Raw genomic sequence first — 27,337 nt, forward strand, 5'->3', positions numbered from 1 at the left:
AACTAGTCCTGCACCTCTAACCATCACTAACAGCAGGAATTCTAGAAAGTTGCTTTGTTTGAGGACGTAACCTGTGGTTTTGAGGTGTATTGTAAAATTCACTTGTTAGCCCGTAAGACCTTGTGACTGCTTAAATTAGACATAGGAATCTGTTATAAGTATCTGTATAAGTCTTTGTAATTGATTACTCATCACTATGACTCCCTCCAATCCATCTGGGTGGGATATCCACCCCCCCCCCTCCCCCCAAGTCATTCAGTCTTTTTATGACTTTCTGGCATAGTGGATCATTAAATGCCTCATATTACATGTGCAATACAAGAAACAATGATCTGTAAGTAATAATATACAACAAAACGAGCAATATCAAAAATATGCAGGTTTAATAAAAAACATTGAGAAAGCATGAGATGGGTAAACAGTGAAGAGGTGCTGAGTGCTCACACTTTGGTTCAATAATATCAGTGCATATCACATTGTGTTTATGACCCTAACATAAGAGTCATAATCTGTGTAGTCATCTACTACATGTCTTGATGGGGAATAATACCCAGTATGTAACACAGCATCCACAAAATATATTGGAGACGTTGATTTCAAAGAAATTGAGTCCGGTCCAAAGAGAGATTAATAATGACACAACGTTTCCAAGCATGGTTGCCGATACAGGCAGGAATTCAATAATATCAAAACCAGATGGTCGGTAGTAGCTTTGCAAAACGAGTGTTCGACTCTAGGGTGTTTCCTTGTTTTTGCTTACTCCTATTACCTTTGATCAATGGATTTGAGGTCCACAGTTTACTGCTTCTATAACTATTGCACTACTGAGTTAAATTTTGGACATGTGGTACACCGATTCATTTTTAGGTCTCATGGCGTTAACCGCGCGAAAGCGCGGTCTCGCCAGAGACCTATTGCTAGCGACTCAGCTTTCCAGGGGACAGGACCTGGCCAGACGCATGGCGATTGGAGCGGGCCACGCGCGCGCGAACGCGCTCGCTGTGGCCATCGCCTGTCTCCTGGGAAGCTCCAACACACACGTATGCGCACACACAGAGACACACACACGAGCGCCCATGCACGCACGCACGCACGCACACATACATAGACAAACCCCCCCGTCGCACACATACACACGCGCGCGCACACACACACGAGTGTACCGAGCCCCCCCGCCGCACACATACACACACAAGTGCACCGAGCCCCCCCGCCGTCGCACACAAACACGCGCGCACACACACACACACTAGTGCACCAAGACCCCCTCCCCCCTCCTACCTCCTACCTCCTACAACTAAGGCCCACTTATCGCCACTCCGGACTTCAGCCGCCACCGCGGGGCTCTCCCTCGGGCATGGGAGCCCCACGCCACCACTGCTCGTCTCCTGGCCAGCCACTCCGTGGGCGCGAGCTTCCAGCATGAAATGGAAGTCCCGCCCCACGGTAGTTTTCGTCACGCGCACGTCTTCGTTTTTTTCCCGTCTTGTTTCATTAGCAGTTGCCTTTTACTTTTTGTTTAATTTTGTTTATAGTACGGACTTCACTTCACATCTGCGCTATTTCAGTAAGTAACCCTAAAACTTGTAAAACAAATTTAGTAAAGATGATCACTGGGCTGAACTTTGATGGGGCGCTATTAAGCCAGTGACCTGCACGACTGTCACTGACCCCTTACAGAATCTGAAATAATTTGCCAGGTTAACCATTTTCCTGCTGCAAAATTGTACTAGTTCCAGAGCACCGAGAGTCCGTATTTCTAAGGAAGCCCTGATAATCACTTGTGCTAAAAAATTAATAGAGAAGCCAACCGGAGAAGCTGGAACACCTGCTGGACTTCCACCCGACCTGGCAGATGGCTATTGACCCCGTGCAAGATCGTCACTGAGAGCTGTTAAGCACACGTATCAGTCGACCAGAGGTGGGAGAATCCATCGGAGATGTTCTCCAGATTGAGAAGCTGTCCCCTGCAGATTGAAATACTTTTACCTTGGAAACTTCCTAAACCACGAGGTATACTGAAAGATATGTGGATGGCAGTGTTCTGCCGAATGATCCACAGCAATGTAGCTGCCCCATGATCTCTGACCACAATACCCTCAACTCGTCTCCGACAACTCTTGAGTGGAGTCGTTTATGTGGTGAGACCTGTGTGGCGCAGGTCTGGACACTTGGCTATTTGAGATCACAGCAGGGTAGGAGGAGAGGCAAGGCCAGGGTGCCAAGCTGGGGTAGAGATGTGGTGGCTTGTGTGCGACTATCAGGACGATACGCGTGGCTCTTAAAGACAACACTGGGATTAAAGACACACACTCAGACCAGGGGCTGCTCTTCTTTTCCATCGTGGATGTCTGACTCTTTGAACCGAAAGGAAATAGGTTCATTTCAGACTTCCGACGGAAGGTTAATTAATACTGCTACTTGACTAAATGAAATTCACAAAAACTGTATGGGTTTTATCAGGAAATTACACCTCAATGACTTGAAGCCACTTCCTTTCGGTAACTGAATCAAACATACAAAGGCCTGAACACTACGGGGTAGTGGGCTTAAATTGAATGGGTGTGCAGTGCACACTAGCAAACTTTATTTTGGTGCTTTGTGTAACATTGAACTGGCTGCTAGATATAGAAACAGGAGCAAACATTCATGACCCTACACTCTCCCGGTGGTGAGTGCGCACTGAATAGGGTTGTGATGTGTTGTATATTTGTACTTCATTCAATATGGCTACATTTAATCTTAGCATTTTGAGTGGGGGGGGGGGAATAATTATTATGTCCTTGCAATTCTCTAAAATTGTAATCTCAGGATATTTTAAGGGGTTTCTGTGGTATGATGCCTGTAAATAATGAGGTAGCAAGTTGACATTAGTGCTGAGAAGCATTAATTCTGTTTTAGAAATGTCAATCCGGTACCCTGGCAAAGCTATAAAACAGGCAAATTTCAGATTGAGCCAAGACGCAGATAATACAGAACTTGGAAGATTTGGGTGAGAAAGATTATTGACAACCCATGGTGTGACAGATGTTTTAGGCATAATTGCCTGTATATTTGAAAAGGTGTAACATCCTCTGGTCATATGCGTAAATCTTACCAATTCCTTTAAACAGGCAGGAATGCACATTAATCCAGGTTTCACAGATATGTTCAAATGGATAGCTTAAATCTGATTGCAGAGTTTAGTTTTTCAGAAACATTTACCAACCAGTACTTGTTACATTAAAGTGAGACATGGTTTTATGTCACAACTACCAAAGATCAGTTCAACCTGTAGCTAAGGCGACATGGTAACTTTGTGAATGAAATATTCAGTTCCACGGTTCCCATTAACTAAACTCAGGATAATTGGGCAGGCTGATCTGTGCTGCTACTGACGTCTTTCAGGGGCCTAGATGTTAGCCTTTTGATGGTTTAGTGATGGCCTAGTGCTGTGACATGGAGTTAGGTCAGACCAATAGTACTGGGATCTGCATTGGGAACTCGAATGAATACGGTTTTAACACATAGATTAGCTGTGACATGGTTAGCATGCTCCCAATTCCCCCCTATTCAGACATTCCTTTATTAAACAAGCATTTGCAATGCAATAGGTCTCGCAGTTAGAGTTTGAGCCATTGCCATTGTAATTGGCAATGCCTTTTATTTACGTTTTGTAAACTAACACACAAATGCTTGTTCTCTAAAGAGTTTGTTCATTACAGGTTGACAGATAAAATGCCTTTGCAAGGTTATGGTGATACACATAACAGCTGAACATTATACACAAGGGATATGTTAGCATACTCTGTAACAGATTAAAAGGTTTGATCACGCTATCAAACACAGGATGCCACCGCCACAGCTTTTTGGACTATACCCAGGACGGTCAGTATTCCTCTGTCCATCGTGCTGGCATCCTTCTGCACCTCTCCAGGTCACAGGAAGTATTTTTCTTATATAATTTAGTTCATGGATTTGAAATAATTGTTATACTCTTCTGTAATGCAAATATCTCAGTATTTCTTTGTATTTTACATCTGCAGCTTGTCTTGTATTTGACATAACTTATTATACTGGAAATTCAACTAAAAGTTTACATTTCCAATGATGCCTGGAGAGTTGCGTCATCACAACTGGAGAAATGAGGTAGTGGAATAGACCCCACTGTGCTTGCTTTCAAATAACAACCTACCACCAAGTACATCATTGTATTCACTCACCCATCCTTAGGCGTCAGTGCCACCATCCTCTTGATGGACTCAAACGACATACCACAGAGATCAAGGGAGATGAGAAGATATGGAAACGTGCGAAATGGGGGCTAAGGAGTGGCAAAGAGAGTATGTGAAAAGAGAAAGATGGTAGTGTGCTGTTAATAACAGTACATTGAACAAATAGTGCACACTCCTTTTTCTTCAACACCAGATTATTTTAATATTTGACATAAAACTATATGCGAACAAGGCCTAGCAGTCACTAGAAATTATAGTATCTAATGCACTTGCTTTCTGATTTTTTTTTTTTAAACAGAGTTTCTTCTTGTAAAGTTGTCAGGATAAATCTAATTTGGAATGGGACCAGCTCCTACCTTTATTCTCCTAAAGGGGGCTGTACTGTGACTAGGTCCCTCCCATGGGTGGGACCAGGAAGGGGGGTGGTTACACCCCCTATCCTTTGTCCGGTTTCCCGCCAGAGCTGGGGCAGGGATGCCCCAGCAACTGGTTTGAACCGGTGTATGCACAGGGCACCTTGTGTGCCCCAGGCATGTCTCATTCCTTTCAGGCCTGTCCTACCTAATACACAAAATCCTGTCTGGGGTGGTGCTAGCACCTCCCAAGGCAGGAAACCCTTTGTCCAGGCCTCCCTCGCTGGAAGGACTCCCAGCATCAGGAGGTCAGACTTGTGTCTGTGGTGGCAGCATCCATTTTGTGATGCTGAGGCTCTACTTAACTTTAACAGGGGTTCACAGTTACATACATGTTGTGTCCCTCTAAAAGGGTGGAATGCTACCCCCGTCGCCAGAACTGGCGAGGGGGTAGTATTCCAATTTGTATGACACCTTACTCGACATGTTTTGATAATGCTATACCAAAGTTAGCAATAACCGCGAGGATTATAATGCACTTAAGTGTATATGGTATAGCGTTATCATGGAACAGCTATAAGGACTTGGTTCCGCAAGCTGCAGACAGGCTCAGCTCATGCCAGAGCACCATCCCACATAATTCCAAGCACTCTGCCTTCAGGATTGATAAGGCCTGCCATAGGAGTGACTGATAGGAGTATATGTGTCCATTTTAGGGTTAGATATAGGTATACTATATCTACAGCAAAGGGTGATTACACCACCTTGCCCCAGCTGTCTTACCAGCCAGTTGTGTCTGTTTAGATGCCCAGCCAGGGGTGGCATAATACATGCTTCAGACCCTGGTAGGCCTTGGGTTCACCTATGCCCTGGGTACCTAAGGTACACTGTACAGGGGCTGATAAGGTGTCCCACTACCAATTGGTAAATGCACCTAAAGTACATGGATGTCAATTTAGAGAGAGAACAGCTAGGCTGTGGGTCTGATTAGCAGGCCCACAGCCAGGGAAAGTCGTAAACCAGTGAAGCAAAAAGCAAAATTCTGGGGTGACCATAGGATTGCAGACCCTACTCTCCTACACCCAGTATGAACAGGGTCAAGGGTATAGAATCTCAAGGAAGGGTAGTCCTACCCTATCTTGCCCCCAGTATTCAAGAGATGCTAAAGTTAACTCCCCCCCTCCCCTCCCCAGTTCCCACCATCGGTGCATGGTTTACATTGCACTCATTGTGGTTCTGAAGCACAGGAGCCGTCAGGTAAGGGTTCATGCAATGTACCTGTCGTGTTATAGGGGTATAGTCCAATCATAGTGTTAGTCCTCCGGGTCGTGTCGTGTGTCATAGTCACGCAGTGTTTGTACCAGGGCCTCCCACGCTTGTGCCATCTCCAAAGCCTTGTCATTCTGCTGTCATCGTGCTGATTGAAACCTCAGCGTGCTCTCCCCACCAGCCCATTTAAGGAACTCATTGCGCCATCTAGCACCCGCAGGACCCAGTGTCGTGTAATTTCGCGCTTCACAAGGATGAGCCCCATGTCTATAAATTTGCATGTAATCTTATTTTTAGGGGTATGAGGAAACCAATGGAGGACCCCAACAGCCATGTCAAACCTCAAGTCTCGCTCTGTCACCCCATTAAGAGTATCACCCACTATTTTCCAATAAGGGTTTAGACTAGGACATGTCCATAGCATGTGATCAAGCTCTACACCAACTGCCTTACATCTGGGGCATCCCGCGGAATCTACAGCAAAGTATTTTTGATCTTTCCCGGGGTCAGGTATGCTCGATGGAGGATGTAGAAGTGGACTAGTTGAAATCGCGCATTACGTGTGCTCTTCCAAGCCCGTCGCAGCAGTTGTGCCCATACTGTCTCAGGAATTTCTATCCCTATATCAGCCTCCCATTTACCCTTTAGCGTCTCTAGAGGAGGCAATCCCTCGTTAGTCATTCTGGAGTAAAGGCACGTAACTGCTTTAACCGTTCCCGCTGCCATCATGATGTATTGGCAGGCCATCGTCGTTTTTGGTTCGTCGAGCCCCTCCTTCCAGTGTGCTTGTATTGCACGTGTGAGTGCCGAATGCAGCAGAAAGTCCCATCTAGGTAGTTCATATCGACCTAAGAGTGTCGGAAACGGCAGTAGCGTTCCGTCTTCATAAAGGTCTCCCAGGACTTGGATCCCCGCCTCCTCCCATTTCTGCAACTGTGACCAATCTCCGCCATGTGGCAGTGCTGTTAACATTCCCAGCGGAATTTCGGGGGCATATGGGTGGGTCACGCCCGCCCTACGTTGTGTCCGGTTCCAGCATAGTCTAATTGTTCTTTCCTCTTGCGTGAGGTCACGAAGGACTAATCTTTGCTGCATTGCTATATAAGAGAGCACATGTCTAGGTATTCCCAGGCCCCGTCTATCCTCCGGTCCTCTGAACTCGCGTGCTATTTCCTGGGTGTATATCTGTAATTGAGCCGCTAAATAATACACTTCAAAGTCGGGGACAGCTAATCCCCCTTCTGATTTAGGTCTCATCAGTGTTGTAAGAGCTACTCTGCGTCGGCCCGTTCCCCAGAGAAAGGACACTATCATAGATTTCAGGAGCCGGAAGGTAGCAGGAGGGATCCAAACGGGAAGCGTCCTAAAATAATATAATAGCAGCGGGAACGCCACCATTTTTAGCAGCGCTATTCGACCCACTACCGATAGTGGTAGAGTGGCCCAGAAGGACATACTACCCTTCAGTGCTCTGATACTGCGGGAGATGTTGCCCTCCAATATATCGGCTGGGGTGTGGTAAATATAAACCCCTAGATATTTCAGGCAGCTGGGTTCCCACCTGATTGCCCTGATTGTGGCAGGCTGGAATGCACTTGCTTTCTGATAAGAATGCATCTGTGGTTCAACCCAAAGCTGTCACTTTGCAGTTAAAGAACGTAATTGTTTTTTTACTGCTTACATTGGCGTTCGAAAGACACAGATAACTAAAATGAGGAACAGATAATGTGTCATTCGAAGTGAGGGTATAATACTGAGAAATAGAAACACAGAGGGGGAAAATTAAGTTGAGGGAGACCTAGAGGGAGGAGCCCTAACAGAGAGAAAGAAGAACACGGGGAAGTGCTAAAACATGAGAAAGTAGATACTTGGGAAATAGAAGCTGAGAAAGAAACATAAAAAGAACAGAAGCAATATACAGCGAAACACGTACAGAAAGATGTGAAGCTGACTGAGGAAGAAGAGAGAAAGAGAAAAGCATGTGAAACTGAAGGGATGTGGCTAAGTGTTAGAAATAAAAACAAACATCTATGGCATGACTCTGAAAACTGCTGTTACGTACTTTTGAATCGACAAATTAGAAACTAGTGCTTTGCAAATGTTTCATAATTCCCACAATATCCTCATTATGCATCAGATTACCAGCTTGGATGTGGCATCAACATCCGGAAAGCTAGATTAATGTTGTGCTTAATTTGTAAAAAAAAGAAGTGCAGGTACTGAAAATTTTGCCAAGGAGGCCACAGCTCACTTCTTCCTCCGGTGAGCCCCACTTTCAACACTCTCACTGCCTCAGTCTCTAACTTCTAACCTTGATCTGTTGTCTGTCCTCTAAATCTTTTCTCTAAGAGTTTATCCTCTCACCTCTCTAATTGTTTTCTATCATCTTTGTCACACCTGGTGTGTTACCTTATTCCCTGTATTCCTGATTTTCCCTCTATTCATTCTAGCCCTGCCCTTTTTCCTCTTCACTTTTATCCATGCTCTGCTCTGCTCTCTCTCCCCTCAATCTTGGCTCTTTACTATCACTCTTCTAGCAGTGATTAGCTGTGTCTTCGTTTTTCATTCGTCTGCTTTTTTTCCTCTGTCCTGTCCTCTTCATCCTTCAATTCTGTCTTCTCTCTTCTTAATGCTCTCTGCTTCACTTCATGACTGCTTTCTCTTTGTATCTGATTTGCTCTCCTTTTCTTCTACTTAGCTCTGTCTTATCTGTCTCCGCTCCTGTTGTTTCTTTCTCCTCTTTACTCCTACTCTCGCTCTCATCTATAACACTGCTGCTGCCTGTGACCCCTGTCGTCAGTCTGTACACGCTCTGCTATTTTGAACTCTGCGTTTTCCTGTTGTCATTCCTAAAGAAGTGGAAGATGGTGTGTTTTACTTTCTTACCTACACCGAGTGCAAAAACAAAATGTACACCAAATGAAAATGCTTTTTTTGCATGTATTAATCAGTGCGGTATGACTGGGTTCATTGCGGAACAGACAGCTGCTCGAGGACAGCAGGTGATGTCACTGCTAGTGCTGCCTGTAATTAGTAGGTTCAGGGATGGCATCGGCATCCACTGCTCAGCTTGCTCTGACCCTGCCTGCTACAGCACAGGCATTGTCCCCAGCCGTAATCCGCCAATGCCGGTAAGTATGGCTGTGGTGCCCACTGGACTCATGCACGCTCAGCAATTACCATGCTGTGGTGCAGCGCACAGATTCAACAGGTGACGCCATGTCACTCAAATGTTCTGTTGGTCCACAGCCGCATCAAACACATTGAAGATAGCAGCAATGCAGGGCTGTCGGATATGCTACTCTGGCTACACAGGAAGTGTAAAGTCCACACTTACTTTTGTTTATTCTTCCTCAAGAGCCCTCACTCCCAAGTTCCAAATGCACTCTTGCAGCTTCCTTGCCTCAACTCCGTCATGAGCCAGTCCCCAGCTACAATTATCCAATGGGAGGCTTAGACTCAGGCAGTGGCAGGGTGCAGCAGACTTCGGGGAGTAGAATGCAAGCCATAGTTTGCCGATGACTTGTTGGATTTGTGATCGGCGTGATGACATCATCACTAACATGGTGATACACAATCATGCCTGCCTGGACAGGCGTATGCTGGCCTGTCTATGAACATTTACCAGCCAGTCACCATGCAATGTATGTTATTCTTTTTATTTTGAATTTCAACAATTAACATTTAAACCACCACCTGCAGGGTCAGAAATTGTAGCCCCGGCCCTGTGAAAGAAGTGCCGGTGCTGAGCACCTGAAAGCACCTGCTCAAATTAAGCACTGTGCCAAAGCAGGGACCGCACTGAGAGCAAATTCTCCATCAGCAGACAAGAAAATGGAAGAAAAAGAGAACACAGATGACCTTCTATTAAAGTGCCTCCACACAACAGGCAGACATGTATTCCTATCAGCCAAGTACTTTACGACCATCATCAATAATGCTGCCCACAGAAGCAGAATGCTCTTCAAGACAATCAAGAACTGCATTAACCCCATCCGACTCTCCACAGCCCAGTGCAATTGTCTAGAAAACCATAAGCAATTGAAATGTTTTTGTCAGCTGCTGATTGCTAGTTCAGGTTGGAGAGCATCTGAATGTGAACAGTGACTGTGCATATTCACAAATGCTAAGTACTGAACTAGCAATGAGCTGCAGATTAAAACCCTTTTTTAAATATCTAGCATTATTTAAACCTCTTTTATTTATTTTATAAATACATATATCAAATACATTGGGGAGACAATACAGTAGACTTCAAGTAAGCATTATTGTTAGATGATTAAACGTATCATTGTAAATGAAACCATAAATATACAGTTATTTCAGTTAACATGCTTGTGACTATGGACAGAAAATACGGTTTAGAGATCATATGGGTCAAAGGACCACCTGAATAGGCACTGTGGACACACAGGTTAAGAACCACTGTCCTAGTAAGAAAATAAGTTCTTACCTGCAACTGTAGTTCTCCAGTATTAGTATCTTTCAGAGATTCACATGCTTGAATCATTCCCTGTCGTCGATGTGGGAGTCCCACGGTATTATATCAAAACAATTATATAAGTAGCATAGGCTACAATGGCACTAGTCCATGAATTATATAGCCTATCTATGACTTTTTTTTTTAAAAAGGACCAAACTTAATCTACAACCAATCAGGCGACAGCACCCTCTAGAACATTCCCCTCAGATTTTCCATCGCAGGTCGTGTGAAGGGAGTCACCCTGAGCTCTGCTTAGTTATTCAAACCTTCTGATTTCAAGAAACGTCTTCTCAGGTCAGATATATATTTCTTTATAATATTCCCTTGGGACATTGTGACCATGCCAGAACATTCTAAGAAGGGATTATTCAGGCAGTGTAACAACTGTGGCAAAAAGAGACATTATATTGGTGTATTTTTCGCTCTATTTGGACCACACAGTCAAAGACTGTAAAATATGTCGCACTTTCTCACAGACTTGCTTCAATTCATGAAAGGGTTGAAGATGCACCTCTTTAAAGAACACCACATCACAATGCAGTAAAAATACACATATGCTCCTAGAACCCGGCTACGCCACCAATTACTCACTGATTGTATTTTTCCTTGCACTGTAGCTACCTTTTGGCTATGCTTATGCTATACAAATCACATAAATGATCAGTAATTTGTAATGAGGTGAAAACGACTGGATGAAGTAAGCACCTGACCAATATTTTCGTTCAAGATTCACCAAACAATTACTTTTTTCTTCGTATGGTCGAAAGTCCGGTTTTCTTAAAATGTGTCCAGCTTTTGAGTTGTTTGTGCTGCTGTCTACAAGAGGCTGCTGCAGGGCTCCACTTAACTCACTCATAGCCTCAGAGCACATGCATGGAAGGAAGACTGGAGCTACCATGCGGTACACCTCAAGCGGTCAGGCAGGGAGTCCAGCTTTCACTCTTTCGGCCTTCAATGAGCTGATAAAAGAGGTGGCTGGGAGGAAGGAGCTGCAGGTCAGGTAGGATCCTGCACAGACCAGCTGTAGGAGCATGTTCAGCTTTATAGATGCAATCCAGGAACGCAGCCAACTGGCAAACAGCCATTAACACCATGCTGGGAGCATGGACTGGAAATATGCTTTTGGTGTTTATTTCTTCTTCCAGTTAAGCATGTTGCAAAGTGCCCACATGTTGTCAGATTAGTAGACAGAGGCACAGGAAGAGCCTCGTGTGCCAAGATCAAACAGTTTCCAAAGTAGGAGATCTGAGTGCAACACACTAGTACTTGCTCCAAAGACCACACATTTAGCACCATATTGCAATTTGGGTTGAATGTATAGTGAGATTAGGTACTGTCCCCTTGCCCCTCCCTTGGGTAACATCCAGCCCATCCACACTTCTACTAGCAGGTTTAGACTGATTGTAAATACTCAGCTTATTTATGTGAAGTGGTAAAGTAGATGTCAAGCGTCCTAGTTCAATGGCTGCAGCATACCCTGTGTGCAGCAGATGAGGTGCCGGCCAGCAGGGCTGAGCAAAAGTCTTTCTGCATTTGTTATTGCGCCTTGGAGAGATTCACATGGGCTGTCCAGGAAATGATGTAAATAGGTTGCACTCCTCAGCCTTTTCATGACTAGCCCATCAAGAGTTGCCCCAGTTCTGTCAGTTAATCAAGAATACAAAAAGCCCGATTAGCTTATATGAACTCCGTTCAGCTGAGCTCTGCACTCCACCTTGGGATGGAAACGTTTGCTTCAGCCCTGAGTGCTCAGCTGTTTGTATATCTGGTATCCTTTCTTCTATTCTGGTCCTAGGGTCATGTTACTGTAAGCGTGTAGACCTGTCCTGTGACCTGGAGAGGTGCAACAAGCATGTAGTCATAGTGGACAGAGGAATACTGGCTGTCTTGGGTATAGCTCAAAAAGCTGTGGTGGCAGCATCCTGCGATTTTGAGGTTGATATAAGAACTAACCTTTTTATCTGTGTTACTGAGTGCGGCTCAGATACCCCGATGTATAAAGTTCTATTGTTATGTGCATGGCCAGAACCTTGTAAAGGCATTTTATCAGTCAAATGCATGTAAGAGGTGTATGTGTGTGTCACATGTGCACAAGTCAGGGGTTTGTGTGTCAATGTGTCTCAGTATCGAACCTGTGGGATCCATTTTGGATGCCCTTGGCTGGACATGAAACAAGATGGAGATTGAAGACAGCATCCCCACACAGTGGAATTGTAGTACGCATTCCCACACTGGAGTGGAGAGAAGTCCCATAGGACTATACCATCCTCCCTATTCAAATACTAGACACACATTAGTGGAAGAATAGGGCTGATCTCACCCTTGCCACTAATTATGGGGCAGTTGACACTGGGATAAGCTAGGCCCTCACCCACAAGAAGGTGGCAGGGTTCACTATTGGGCTCCCCACACCTTGATCTTTTGATAACCAAAGTGGGCTACAACCACCAAATGGTGAGAGCAAGGGTTATTTTTGTGTATGATATTCTGGTGCCAGAGAGAAAAACGTAAAATAGTCTAAAATACACCAATCACCTAAGTTTTATTCCTGGTTATCTAAGGATTAACAGTTTACGCTTACAGGTGATGAATAGGGGTTATTGTCACCCTACCATTTGATTGGGTCAGCATGTTTCGGATGCTAGTCCAAAAGCCTATTGGGTCTACAGCATTTTTCAGGACCTTTCAGAATCCCTGGCTATGTTCATGATCTGTCTGGAGACCGGACAGAGAAGGACAAAAGAGATCCATGCTAAACCGGTTCTGAAGTCTGAGACAGTGGCTCAACATCCCTTGTGTAGAAAGTAGGATCTACTTTCATGGTTTACCCCACTTTTTGCTGGTGTTATTCTGGTTTCTAACTAGTCTAACTGGGATCCTGCTAATAGAGTGGACATCAGGTCAATTACGGGATGTCTCACTATAAAATTAGTTGCACCGAAACCTGTCATGTTTGGTATCAAACATGTTTGAATCCTACCCCACACCGATTCCAGTCTTGGATGTAGGATCCCATAGCCCCCCCTGTATTCCCGGTACCAGTCTTTTAGGGTCAAACAGCAAGCTAGTGCTGCTGCTGACCACAGACACACGTCTGCTCTCCTGGTGCTGAGCTGAGCTCAAGCACGGTAAGGCAGAGCAATAGGTTTCCTGTCACAGGGAGGTGTGACCACCTCCGAGACGGGACGTAGTGTATTGGGCTGGGGTGGGGCGCTTGCCAGCACCACCAGACTGCTTTGAAGGGCAAATTTGGTGCCCTCCTTGCATACTCCAATTTGAGCTAGTTAAGGGAGCCATTGGCTCACGCTCTGGGGTGAAACTGGATAAAGAACATGAGAGTATCCTCCCCTCTGTCCAGACCCTCTTCTGGGAGAGTCCCTTGAATCATCCCAACCCTTTCCCTAGGATACTTAAAGGCTTACCTGTGGGTGGCTCTTCAGATTAGTCATGGAACAAGTTGCAAATCCAAAACCACTTCAACTTCAATTGTCTGGGCACCTTGGACTTCGTCTGGAACTGAGACCGCATCAAGGAAGACTCCTGCTGCTCCTGATCTCATCGTCCTGCCAGTCTTCCTCATCATCTGTGCCTGTGCTTCATCCAGGTTCTTCTCCAGGCCTGTGGGCATCAAAGACATCCACAGTAATCTCCCCTTGGAGTGGAGTCAGCTGCAGGCACCGTAACTAAACTAACCGATCTGCTGCTCCTGACGTCCTACAGATCCCGAAAGGCTCAGCAACACAGGTGGTGGTTCTGCGACTCCCTTGAGGCCTGCTCTGTCTTCTCAGCACGTTTGAGGCCAGTACCACTCGTCCGACCTGTGTGAACAAAACCTGTTTTCGCGCATTTACTTACCGTTGCCAAGACTTTTTGACTCTGTCCTCCAGGGATCTTTTGGCTGCAAGGAGCTCCAGCCTCCAGGATCTCTTCCTGCCAAAATTGTCATTCTGACCACATCCTCTGCACCGTGGGCCTGCATCTCTGGTGAGCTGCTCGAGGTCCTCTTGCGACTCATGTACCTTCGGCCTGTCTGTCCTCTTGAGGCTCTTCTTTGGCTTCAGTGGAGTCCCCTGCTTGCTCAGGGCCTGCTCTGACTCCCCTGCACTTTGGTGAGTACCTCGGACCTTGCTTGTCCCAATGCTACACCTTTTTTGTTTACCACGTCTGTTGCTGCGGGTTGTTGGTGCTCCCGTCGGACACCTACCCCCTGGTTCTTGACTTCCGACGTGGGACAGCTCATGATGGCTCCTGGTCTTCCACAGCGTCACCTGGTCCTCACAGCTGCAGTGACAAGGTCACAGTCATCATTATGGGCAGTGTTGTCTCCCTGACAGTCAGTCTCCCAAGGGCGAGGGAATATGTGGAGAAGCTGAGGATTTGCCTACATGCCTAGAAAGCTGCCTTCTGATAGAGAGAAGGAGTCTGCCTAGTCAGATAGAATGAGTGACTGTCCAGAAGAAGCGGCCCAGTGTGTCTCAGGTACTGGCGGACATCCAGAGAGAGCTGACAACTCAAACTAGTTCCTTGTGAGTACTGCTTTGAGTGTTTAGTCCTGCATTGAACAGGTCAGGGATGCATCTGCAGTGGTTATTGAGTTACCCCGATCAGGACTGCAACTGCCTCCATTAGCCCAGTCTGGGCTGCATCTGCCATAGTGTTTGCGTCACTCCAATGGGGGCTGCAATGGTGATAGTAACTAGGAAGGCCTGTTTTGGATCTGCCCTGGCTTTGGTTGATTAGCCCAATGAGGGCTAACACCCAATCCCACAGGAGCCAGTTCTGCACCTACACTTAGACGCCAGGGCCACTGCACCAAAGGTCAAACCGGGTACCCTACATACAGAGGAACAGGCTGTGCCTTGCTTACCCGGCAGTCGTTGGGTTTACCATTGTTCGCTGCAGGCCCGGAGGCGGCAAGTCCATCTGAGGATCATGGGAGGACTATTGCATTACCAACTACAACACTATGGGTTAGTACTTTAAGGAAATGTGAACCGAGTATGTGTTAGGCTTGTGGGGGAACCTGAGACCACACCCAAGCCAGATTCATACTTTTTTCCAGCTACTTTAGAGGGGGCAGCCATTAAGGAGTCACCTGGGTGGGATTGGACCAAGGGAACTTGGCGGGTGTGGTGCTAAAAAGGAAGAATCGTACCCACGGTCACTCCCCTGTATACTAAGTTGAACTGTGTAGTAGTTACCACTTCTGTGGGATTAAAAATTAGTCTATTTTCTCAAAAGACAGGCATTGGATGGGCATTGACTTTATTGAGCCTGTTGGTTTATTGTGAAATCCTGAGCTCTTGCTACCTTCCTGAAAAGCCTGTGAATGCTTACCATTGCAACTCCTGTGGTACAGTGTGGAAAGTTTTGTACTTGGCCAGGTTTTAGAGCCTTAGTAGGAAGGGCCCCAGGGCACCATATGGAACTTATGTCAACCACCATGGATGAGTCAATGTAACTCCTGTCTGCCCTGTGTCCCTGCAACGGGGTCTGATACTCTGTGATGAGCTTTTACTTTGACGTGGGAAGCTCTTAATAGCTCCTTTCTGCTTTATTTCTTTTTCTGCTTTATTGACTATGCTAGGGCCTTGCGCTGTGTTAATCTGGGAAATTGTGGAATGTATTAAAAATACATGGTTATGACAACGCACCTGATCAGCCTCATAAGGAACCTGTACACCAACCAAGAAGCAACGGCGAGGACCCATTATGGAGGAATAGAGTGGTTGAATGTTGCAAAAGGTGTTTGATAAGGTTGTATCCTATCACCATATTTGTTCAATCTCTATGCTGAGCATACTGTGAGAAAGTCCAGACTTGATGACATTTAGAGTGGAATCAAAGTTAAAGGAAGAAACATCAATAACCTGCAGTATGCTGATGACACAACTTGATTCCATTAAGTACAGAAGATTTCAAAGCAATGATTCTCAAGAAAATAGCACTGCAGCTGGACTAAAGCTACATTTGAATAAGACTAAAATCATGTCAACGGGAATCTTACAAAGTCTCAGAATTGACAATAAAGAACTAGAGATAGTCAAAGCCTTCCTTTTCTTCAGATCGAAGCAAAGTCAAGTTGGCAATTGCAGCTCTGAAGTCAATAGCCAACTTCTATGGGAAAGAAAAGCAACAACAAGCCTGGACAAACTGATAAAGAGCACAGACATCTTGCTGACAACAAAGATGTAAATTGTTACCGCAATGGTCTTTCTTGTAACAATGTATGGATGTGAAAGCTAGATGACTAATAAAAATGATCATTGAAGAATTGACTCCTTAGAGCTCTGGTGCTGGTGAAGGCTTTTACGTATCCAGTGGACTACTAGAAGAACGAACCAATCAATACTTGATCAATCAAGCCTGAACTTTCACCAGAGTCATTTATGATAGAAAATTATGTTAAAATATGTTGACCATATAATGTGCAAGATCAAGGTGGTTAGACGTAGTCAAGAAACAAGCAAGAATAAACAAGGCCTAAAGAATTATGTTATCAACTCAAACAACTGAAGGAATTTTATACATCGAATCACCACCAAGAATTGGGCACGACTGAATGGATAAAACAACAATGTAAATGCTGTTACAGAGATAATGAATGTTTCCTGACGTCTACCTCTTTTAAGTATAGCACAGTTGCTGTGATAGCAAAATAAAAAAAATATAGAATGCCCTGCCTTTTGAAAATAGTTTTTTTCCCAAGAGACTGTCAGCTCGATTTAATATGTAATGTGTACACATTATGCACAAATTTAGCTTCAGAAAGATAGACGAAGCATTGTGCTTCAGGGTTAAACCAGACAGAGAATGCAACACCCATTTGGTGGCTGAATTGCACAATGCATAGCCAGGGAACTTGAGTTCAAACCACCTGGCTTCCCACTTGGCCAAACTGTGTAATCCTACACAAATCACATTGCAGCGCATCATTTTAACCTTTTAAGTGCTGGCAATGGCCGCACCACCTCCCCAGTGCAGGTGTCGCAGGAGGTAAAGACCCCTCTGGTGCTCTTCTGCACCAGAGGGAGTCCTTTATTTTATTTTAACCTCTGGCTAAATAGGAACAGTTTCCAGAGCAGCATGAGTGTTTCTTTTTGTGAAGACAATTTAATGCACGGGGTGTGCTGAGGTCACTACCGAAAGGTGAAAATAAAACAAGCTGAAGGGCTTGTTTCACTTTTACTACATCAGGGCTCAGGGGGCATACCTCAGCTGCCCGAGCACTGATTGCTTTGGGAGAGGTATTGTTGGAAATGGGAGAATCTCCACTTTTCATTGGTATCTCTGTCACATGGATCCTTGCTTGAGGATCGCCAGAGGAGAGCGACCCCCAAGCACAGATTCACCCACTAGGCCCAAAGAATGGGGGAGTGGTCCCTTGGGCAAGGGCTTGTGCTTCCCCCATCACAGTAAAAACCCCCATCTTTCCTGCCCCCCAGGGGGCGAGGGGAGATGATCACCCTAAATTTGCCCACGGTGGGATTAAGACCACTAGACCCTAGGGATACAAAAATAATATAGAAGGTTGGGGTGGGGGGTGCCCACCATAGGCATGGCCATTTAACCCACCCCTAAATAAAGCATCAGCAGTCTTTCTGCCCTTGGGGGACAGGTGGGGGATTACCCCCAATCTGCAGGAAGCCCACCAGACACCAGGCAAACTTAATTAAAAAAAGATTACAGGGGTGGGAGCTGCCTACCCCTAAATAAAGCAAGCCTCTGCCCCCAATCTACCTCCCTACCCTTTGGGAGAGGCAGGCAGCCCACTAGACGCCAGAGGAAATTTTGCAGAATGGATGGGGGCTGCCCGCCATGGGCATGACATTGCCCGCGCCCCAAAAAGGCGGCACCAGCTTTTATGCCCCCCTGGGGGGGGGGGGCGACAGTAAGGCCACTAGATACCAGGGAAGTTTCTGCTCCCTCAGGGGGGCAGATGGGGTGATTACCCCAATCTGCTCCCCCTGAGGAGGCAGATAGCCCACTAGACACCAGGGACATTTTGCAAAACAAAATGTTAAGGGGTGCCAACCATGGACATGGCATTGCCCCCACCCCATAAAGGTGGCTTCAGTCTTTCTGTCCACCGGGGAAGTGGTGCTTGGGGCTGACTACCCCCAATTTAGACACCAGGGAAAGGTTATAAAAAAAATGTACAGGGGTGGGGGATGCCAGCCATGGGCATGGTAATACCACCCCCCCAAAAAATGCAGTGAGTCTTCCTGCTCCCCAGGGGACAGCTGGGTAACCCATGATCTGCCCCCTGTGGTGGTACAAATCTCACTAAACGCCAGGGACTGTATTTATGCTTGTTTGGGTGGGAACGCTGCTCTTGGCATGGGCCTGTGCTCTCCCCCACCCCATGGCCCAATAGACGTTCTGCCCTCCCAGGAAGTGGATAGAAATATTCACCCTAATGCGCTCTACTGTGGGTGCAGAAAGCCTGGTAAACACTGGAGCCAAAACAAATAAAAGGAGGAGGTGGCCTACCCTGGCATCGAGCTACACCCTGCCCCAGGGGGCAGACAGGAGGGTTGTCACAATTGGGACTAATGCTCCAAATCTACCTCCCAGGGGAGGAGGGAGTAGAAAGTCCAGCTAGCACCAGGGATTTCTCCTTTGGGGACAAAGAAAGTGGTGTGGGTATTGCACTCTGGCCTTGGCCACACCCCCATTCCAAAAGGAAACTAACCAGTTTCCCCACCCACCCAGAGGCAGACAGAAAGTTTCCCCCAATTTCCCACTGGGTCAGCAGAAAGTCCCCTGCATGGCAGGATTATATATTTTTTTTAAATAATGGGGTGGGTCTGGCCTATCCTAACATCAGGCCCCACTCTCACCCCTAGAGCCTCAACAGTCTTTCTGCTCCCCTGCGGGCTAAAAATTCCAAAACCAATGGCTAGTGAGAGGAGATTTGATTCTTTTGCGTGCTGTTTTTACATATGGGCCAGGGGAGATCAAGAGGGGACTCCCATTGACCTCTCCTTGGTCTGTTCCTGTAGTGGACACTAAGCCCGCCACACACGTGGCACAGTGTTTTTATCAGCAATAGTAGGGCAATGCTGGGTGGTTGGAATTTCGTGGATTCCTCTGGATTTCAGAAGTTTCCATCACAGAAAAGTAAGGACAATGTGTGATTTCAGGCAAAGTTTGAAGTTTGCATGGCATCGTCGATAAGAAAAAAACTCATGGGATCTACGCAAGGCAAACCACCCTGGTCTCCACTAGTTGTCTAGTTTTCAGAAATGTGAGGGTTGCTAGGTTTCCTTAGGTGCCACATGAGGGAGGGCCCAGAATCCACAGCTACCCACTTTGCAAAAATGGGTAAGTTTTGAGTCAAGAAATGTGATGTATCAATGTTGTGTTTCGGTCCATTTCCTGTCGCGGGCACTAGGCCTACCCACACGTGAGGTACCATTTTAATCTGAAGACTTAAGGGAATGCTGGGTGGAAGTTTTTTTTAAAATAAATCTTTTTATTGTAACAGAGCAGTACACATAATTTTACATTGTCATTATTGCATCTACACCCTAGCATTATTACTCCTTGCCACATGGCATCCTCATTGTTCATCGCTGGGTCACCAGCTTCTTTAACCACCTTGAATTGATGTCACCATCAGTTGGTCTCTAAGTGAATTACGGACAGAATTGATTCACCCACCGGAGGCGTGCATGTATTACCCCTATATTCGTTCCATTTGTTTCAAATTCTCCCCCATTTTTTCGGGCACCCTCTTTTCACATAGACTGTTTTCTCTGCCAGCATACACCAGTCCATATTTCTTTTCCAGTCTCGGAGTGTGGGCTGAGGGATAGCCCCCCAGAGGCGAGCTATTTTGCGTTTTGCCAGCACAAGACCCAGGGTTGCCCAGCTTTGGTCTGTTCATCCCAGGTTGGTGCCCTCCCACACATTTAAAAGGCACCACTTAGGCGAAAGTGTGAGCTCTTCTCCCACCACCCGACATGCATGACAGGATCACCTTCCAGTATTTCTGAATCCCACTCCCCCACACTTTCTGTTACAGGTTGCGACCACCCTATGGCCCATCTTCACCAACATAATGCAGGAGATGTATACCCTATGCAGTATTTTGAGCTGGACTAGTCTGAAACGGGTCCTAATTGCTACCTCCCTCGGGGACACTAAAGCTTCGGGCCAGTCCTCCTCCTGTAAGTCAGGTATTTCTTAACACCAGCGATCTTTCAGGATCATAAGAGTGTCTGGTAAGTTTTTAATCAACTTTAGGTATGTGAGCGAGACTGCCTTTAGGGGCAAGTGTTCTTCAAGGAGTGTACATTCCAGGGGAGACAATTCGGGGAACTCAGTTCCCCGGAGCAATGCTGCTTGAATTACATGTCGGATCTGTAGGTAGCGGAAGTACTCCGTCCAGGCCAGTTCATGTGTTTTTTGTAGTTGTTCGAATTAGACCATCTCTGTCCCCGTGTGTAGGTCCCCCAACATCGAGATTCCTATTAGGTCCCATTTAGTGAAACCATTTCTTATTTCTGAGGCACCCAGTTGTTGAGCGTCCCAAAGCAGTGTGGCTTCGGTGAGTCCATTCTTCCACCTTAGTTTGGCGAGAGCCAAGTGCCGCCTGCGGATTGTCAGCACCATGGGACCCTCCAGCGGAAGTCGTAGTGGTTCAGTATAAAGCGCATGAAGATAGCCTCTTGCCTGTAGTCCAGCTGATCAATGTGGTACGCCGGCTCTGTCAGTGGTTGGTGGATCCATTGGGTAACAGTTGCAAGTTGAGCCGCCCTGTATTACATTTGGATATGTGGTAGCGCGATTCCCCCATCATACCAGCTACGGGTCAGTTTACTGAGGGCAATCCTTGGGGGGCCACCGTCCCACAGGAGTGTGCACACCTCTCTGTCTATCGAATTGAAGTATGAGTCCAGAACCGGGAAGGGCGTATTTTGTAATACCTATAAGAATCTCCGCAAGGCCATCATTTTGAACAGTGCTACTCTAACGAGAAATGAGAGAGGGAGGGCTCGCCAGTGGTGGACATCTCTTTTAAGTCGCTCCATAGGAGGTTGCAGGTTCCGGGCTAAAAAGGGCACCTGATCTGTTGTTATAAAAATGCCCAAGTATCGAACTCCGTCTGTGGCAATCTGTGCCTCACAGTCCACTGGTAGCGTCGGTCTCTGTCCACTAAGAACAAACACTACGGTTTTGGCCCAGTTGATGACATAGCCTGAGTAACTACCGTACGTAGCAAAAATGTTTAGTATTCTTGCGATAGAGGCTCTGGGGTTGCCACATACGTACCATTTGTTTGCGGACTGTGGCACTGTTCTCGCCATTCACTGCGTTCGGTCCTGATATGCTGCCTGTACCTGCCTCACTCTATAATGGTGGCCGCAACTTCCCCATTCGTACCACTTCTGCACTCATCTCGCTGCAAATATTTGACTTGTGTGCAATACGGAGCACTAACGGATAGCGCTCCTTCATTAGTGGCCCCTTGATTTGTTGCAACTTCTCAAATGCTCACTTTGCTCTGCGTTTGTTGAGGCAGCTGAGTGCTCTGCAGTCAAGATGGCACCCAATACTTGTAGAGACCACACTTTACATACAGCAGTCTTTCCTACAGCATCTGATGCACTGTGTTAGCGGGATACCATGGAGCTAACCCGGTGTTCCATCAAATTCCTGTGTGCTTAATGCCTTGTAGCTGCACCTGAATTCATAGTCATTGGCTGCGGCTGCGCACTATCCCTCTACATACAAAACACCCCTCTGAGTGAGATGTTTCCACTAGTTCCACCGCTAGGGAACCTTTTTCCTTTGACATCACCAGTGATCTCTCCCTACATCCTTTGACCTGGGGGCGAGCTGGAGATCAAGGCATACGGCGCCTCCGAGTAACACCAGGACTGATGTCTTCTTTGGAACTATGATGATGCCCCCACAGGCTGAAACTATAACTGTTTGTACTTACCGCGGAGCCCGAGTACCCCTGGCTGCTGCCCAGTGGAGCTGTCCTATGCAGCTGTAGAGGAGTCTGGCTCTGAGTCTCCCCCTCGACCGTCACCTACCCAGCCGCACATCGGACATTGTTTTACATGGTTTTTCACGGTTTTATCTGTCTCTCTCTTATTGCTTTGTTCCCCCTGGAGTACTTTTCCCCTTCAAGTCTTCTTGACTCTGTCTGCTTTCCTCTCCCCTGTTTACCATTTCCCTCCACTACCTTCCAATCCCCATAAGACATGTATCTTGGATATGCTACGCCCTAATATCTTATATTATTGTGTAAGCTCACGTTTTTCTCCTAAGCATAAACTGGTAACTGCAACTCTAACTGATGTAACTAGGTAACAATGTTCTGTAACAATGTCCATTCTCTTGTAAAGTGCTCTAATACCTCCATGTCTAGCCAGCGCTATATAAAACGTTTCAAATAAAATATAAAAAGATATTTTCGGCATACAGCGAGATCCTGTCCTTCCAGTCCCCCGACCATCGTAGGCCACGTATTATTGGATCTCTCCGGATCCATGCCACCACTGGTTCGAGCATCAACGCGAAGACTAGGGTGGACAAGGGTCATCCCTGTCTTGTGCCACGCTACAGCGGAAATATACGTGATCTTTCACTGTTGACCCCTACCTGCGCCTGCGGTGCTGTGTATGGGAGGTTGAGCCAAGATATAAATCGTGGTCCGAATCCCATTTGTTTGAGCACCGCTACCATATAGAACCACTCAATGGTGTCAAGGGCCATCCGAGCATCTAGGGATAGGACCACAGCATCTTCTCTGATTCTGTGTTCACGTCCTTAGACACCATGCAGACGTCTGAGGTTCAGGGCGGTGTTGCGTCCTGGCATAAGTCCAGATTGGTCTGGGGTGGACCAGGGCCAGGAGTAAAGGCAGAAGCTGCTGCACTAATAGTTTCACAAGAATTTTTGCTTCTGCACTCAGCAACGTAATTGCAGGTATGAGGTACATTGGTCCCTCGGCCTTCCGTCCTTCCTATTGGGTGGAAGTTTGTGGTTCCATGCAGATTCCAGAGGTTTCTATCACAGAAATGTGAGCAAAATGTGTTTGTTTGCAAGGGATTCTTGGTAAAACAACCTGGTGAGAGCCACACAAGTCACCCAATCCTACATTCCCCAGGTGTTTAGTTTTAAAAAATGTGCTTCCTGAGTTAGGGCCCAAAATCCACAGCTACCCTTTTTGTAACAAACTGGCCAGTTTTGAGTGGAAAAATGCAATGTAGCCATGTTGCTTTTTAGCCCGTTTCCTGTCGCAGGCAGTAGGCCTACCCACATAAGTGAGGTACCATTTGTTTCAGAAGGCCTGTGGGAGCATAGAGTAGCACAATTTCGCTGCATTTATTCCTTCGAAATGTAAGCTAATGTGTAAGAAAGAAGTCAGGACCAAAAATATCCCCTATACTAACCCTCTTTGCCTACTTCATTTTAATAGTTTGAGGACAGACCCTCTCTGGTCTTAAGGTGCTTAGTCACACTCCAGTAGTACAGAGTTTCACAGCTGCGCAGGGAGAGGATTACTACTTGCGGCGGTCTCAACTTGACAAATGTTTGACTACAGGGAGTGGCTCCCGTGTTATTTCGAGCTTCAACAGCTGTGATCTTTTTGGTCCTGACGAAACCCGTAAAGACACAGGAAATGGCTGAAACATGTTGACAGACATGCAGACAGGAGGGGTGAGGGACCACTAATCAACCCTATCACCACCATCCTACATTCTCTTTAAACCTAACCGGGAAGTCCGGCAATAACGTATTAATGTGGGCATTCCTGAGACAGTTTTAAAAACTATATTCTGCATTTATCTTTCTTCCTTGATCCCTACAATGATATGTTTGTATTGTCTTTCCCCTCCCTGGTGCTCCACCCCAGCTGTTGGTTTGCGCAGAGGTGTTGTAGCAAGCCCTATGATGAAGTAAACCACAAAATTGTGGGTGAGGGCAGTTTTTCAAACAAATAATGTTTGCCACTTAAGCATATATCGTAATTTTCCATACTCCTACTTCTTTGTTGTGTTTTGTGATCAGTTGTGGAGGTCGAAGTAGGAGCCTTCTCTCTTTCCCCTTAATGGAGTGTGATATACCTGTCAACCCACCCACATTTATTGGTTGTCACAGTGCTCACCTACTTTTCAAACCTTTCACCCTCCCCAAAAGTGGACATTCTCCTTTCATCTTAATATCTGGCTGGAATAGACATATTGCAGCTTACCAAGAATTTACACTGGCTTAAAGCCTGCCTTTGCTTACCATTGGCTGTCTTTATTACCACTGTCATTTGCCTGCTTCTTATTTAGTGGCTTGCCCAGTCCATCTTGTGTTTGTTGCTCTTCCACTTCTCACTTTACTCACTTTTCGGGAACTACTTTTTTTCTTTTTGATTAAGCACTCTGTGAGAGTGCATGTGTTTTCCAGCTCTTTCCCTCATGTGCCCCACTCCCCATACTGTGTTTCTCTTGTGTACTCCCTACCTCACATTCTGTTGTGTTCTGTCTCTTGCATGCTTCTCTACTGGCTCCCTGTGTTGCTGTTAGACTTGTGTACTGCTTGCCCTTTTGTCAGTTCACCTCCCACCCTCCATGACAAGAGAGATTTAGACCATAAGGACTCTGTGTGTAAATGTATCCTTGAGCTCCAAAGATTCACAGGATGCTTCACAACTGCAGCAGGCTGTCAGGATATTGTCTTGTGATCACAGAACTTTATTGTACAGCCAATGCTTATATGTTCCTTGTGGCACATGTATGCCGTTTTGTTTTAACACAGTAACTTACGCGTACATCAGCAGTGCACTTCATCTCGTCTCCCTATGAATAAGGAGCTAGTGAGCTCCGAAACGCGTCAGGAAACAAGAATAATAATAACAATGGAAATGCCGGTTTCTTTTGAATAAAAGGTTTTCAACCACTCTGCTGATGTGCGCGTCCTCGCATCAGGGCGATGTTTTATTGGATTTGAATCACGGCAGTCCGGCTGTGGAGGATGTGCCACCCGAGAATCAGTATGGGGCCCGGGAGGCTTGGAGAAATGCCAAACCTTGTTAGTGGCGCAGCAGATACACAGATTTTAAACCGGCAATCTTTACTGAAGTCCACTGGGACTGGACATATTTTATCAAGGACTTTGAATCTGCGCTGATCCCACTGTGGAAAAATAGATGCTCAAGTAAAGAACACTACAGGTACCAGCATGCTCGATTTCGTAACTCACTGGAGAGGCCCGCTGGGGATTATTTAAATGAGCATCATGCAGTAATGGGGCCTTAATGAGCACTTCAGTGCACTTCATCTCGTCATCTACAAATAAGGAGCTAGTGAGCTCCGAAACGCGTCAGGAAGCAAGTATAATCACGATGGAAATGCGGGTTTCTTTTGAATAAAAGGTTTTCAACCACTCTGCTGATGTGCGCGTCCTCACATCAGGGTGATATTTTGTTGGATATATATATATATATTTCAAAGCAACAACCTTATGGTCCCTGGTCACGGTATAGCAAACATTTGTCCATTGTTTGTTTTCACAATATATACAAAGATTCCATGCAGCTAGCTGCATGGAATTTTTGGATATATTGTGAAAACAAACAATGGACAAGTGTTTGCTATACCGTGACCAGGGACCGCAAGGTTCGAAACGCGTAGGTGGGAGAAACCTATAGGCAAATAAACTGAAATTTAACATCTTTAAGTAGAGTGCGGTGTCTTCATGATTGAAGAATTGTTGCTTTGAAATACGATGCGAGGCTGTCCTAACCTCGCCACCAGCACCAGCTAGCAGCCGCTCCCCCCGCTTGGGACATTTTGCTCGTATATATATATATATATATATATATATATATATATATATATATATATATATATATATATATATATTCCTTCCACATCAAATCTTCATCCGATTCGAACAAGAGAAAAGGCACACACGAAGTATCCAAAGCAAGATGCTTTATTGGTGCAAGGACCCCCCTCAGACAGACGCGTTTCGCCTCACGGCTTTCTCGATGTCAGTTTGTTAGTGCACAAAGTGTCCATTTTAAAACACCTTACGTCATGAATTTGCAGAGACATAAAAAACGTATAACTGCGATACTTCCTTTAGAGAGTATGTATGGCAGCCATCTTATAGTGTGTTTTCCAAAGTGTACAAAACAAACAGTGCAGAGTGCAAAAAGATAAAGATAATACTATATACAAACAAAATTTGTGTAACATTACATTACAGTTTTAACAGCACTTATGCATGTGTATATGCATACAATTCAGTCATCAATTTATAATTCATTTGTCTTTTGGTTCTGTTTCATAATTGTGCCCTGAATGGGCAAATTCTAATCCAGCATAACGGTTTGTAAAGTTTTTACTCCCCTAGAGCAATATTCTTACAATAAAGTTAATAAAGGGGAAAGAGAAGGGAAAAGAAAAGAGAGAAGAAGAGAAAAGGGAATGGTTAGCAAGAGGAAAAGACACAGAAGACAAAAGAAAATATATACACTTATCCTACAATAGTTCATATTTACAAATGCCTTACTAAAAATTGCAATAGATCCCTGTTGCTCTGGTGGCGTGTTTCAAAATGACGAGCAACAGGGTAGGCAGTGTCCTTATTTGTAATTGCGCGCATGTTTTCTAGTATACGCTCTTTAGTTGCATTGATCGTGCTGCCAATATATTTATTTTGCAGGGGCACCTCAAGCAATACACGGTAAAATCATAATTACAGTTAAGGAACTGTTTTATGGTATGGACAGGCCTGGGGTCCCCCGGTCTGCCTTCAAAGGTCGTCTTCTTACTACTGAATTTACAAGCTTTGCAGTTTTTACAGGGGAAGAAGCCATTGATTCCCTATTTATTTTTTACAAATCCTGATTGGTTAAAGTGGCTATGGATTAACTGATCCCCAATCGAGGGGCATCTCCTGTAGGTAGTAGGGGGGCGGTCTGGGAGGTGATGTTTTAGTACTCTGTCTGTCAGGAGAATATGCCAGTTCTTTTTGAAAATTTGAACAATGTTGGC

The sequence above is a fragment of the Lissotriton helveticus genome, chromosome 2_1 (genome assembly GCF_964261635.1).
Source record: "Lissotriton helveticus chromosome 2_1, aLisHel1.1, whole genome shotgun sequence".
NCBI lineage: Eukaryota > Metazoa > Chordata > Amphibia > Caudata > Salamandridae > Lissotriton > Lissotriton helveticus.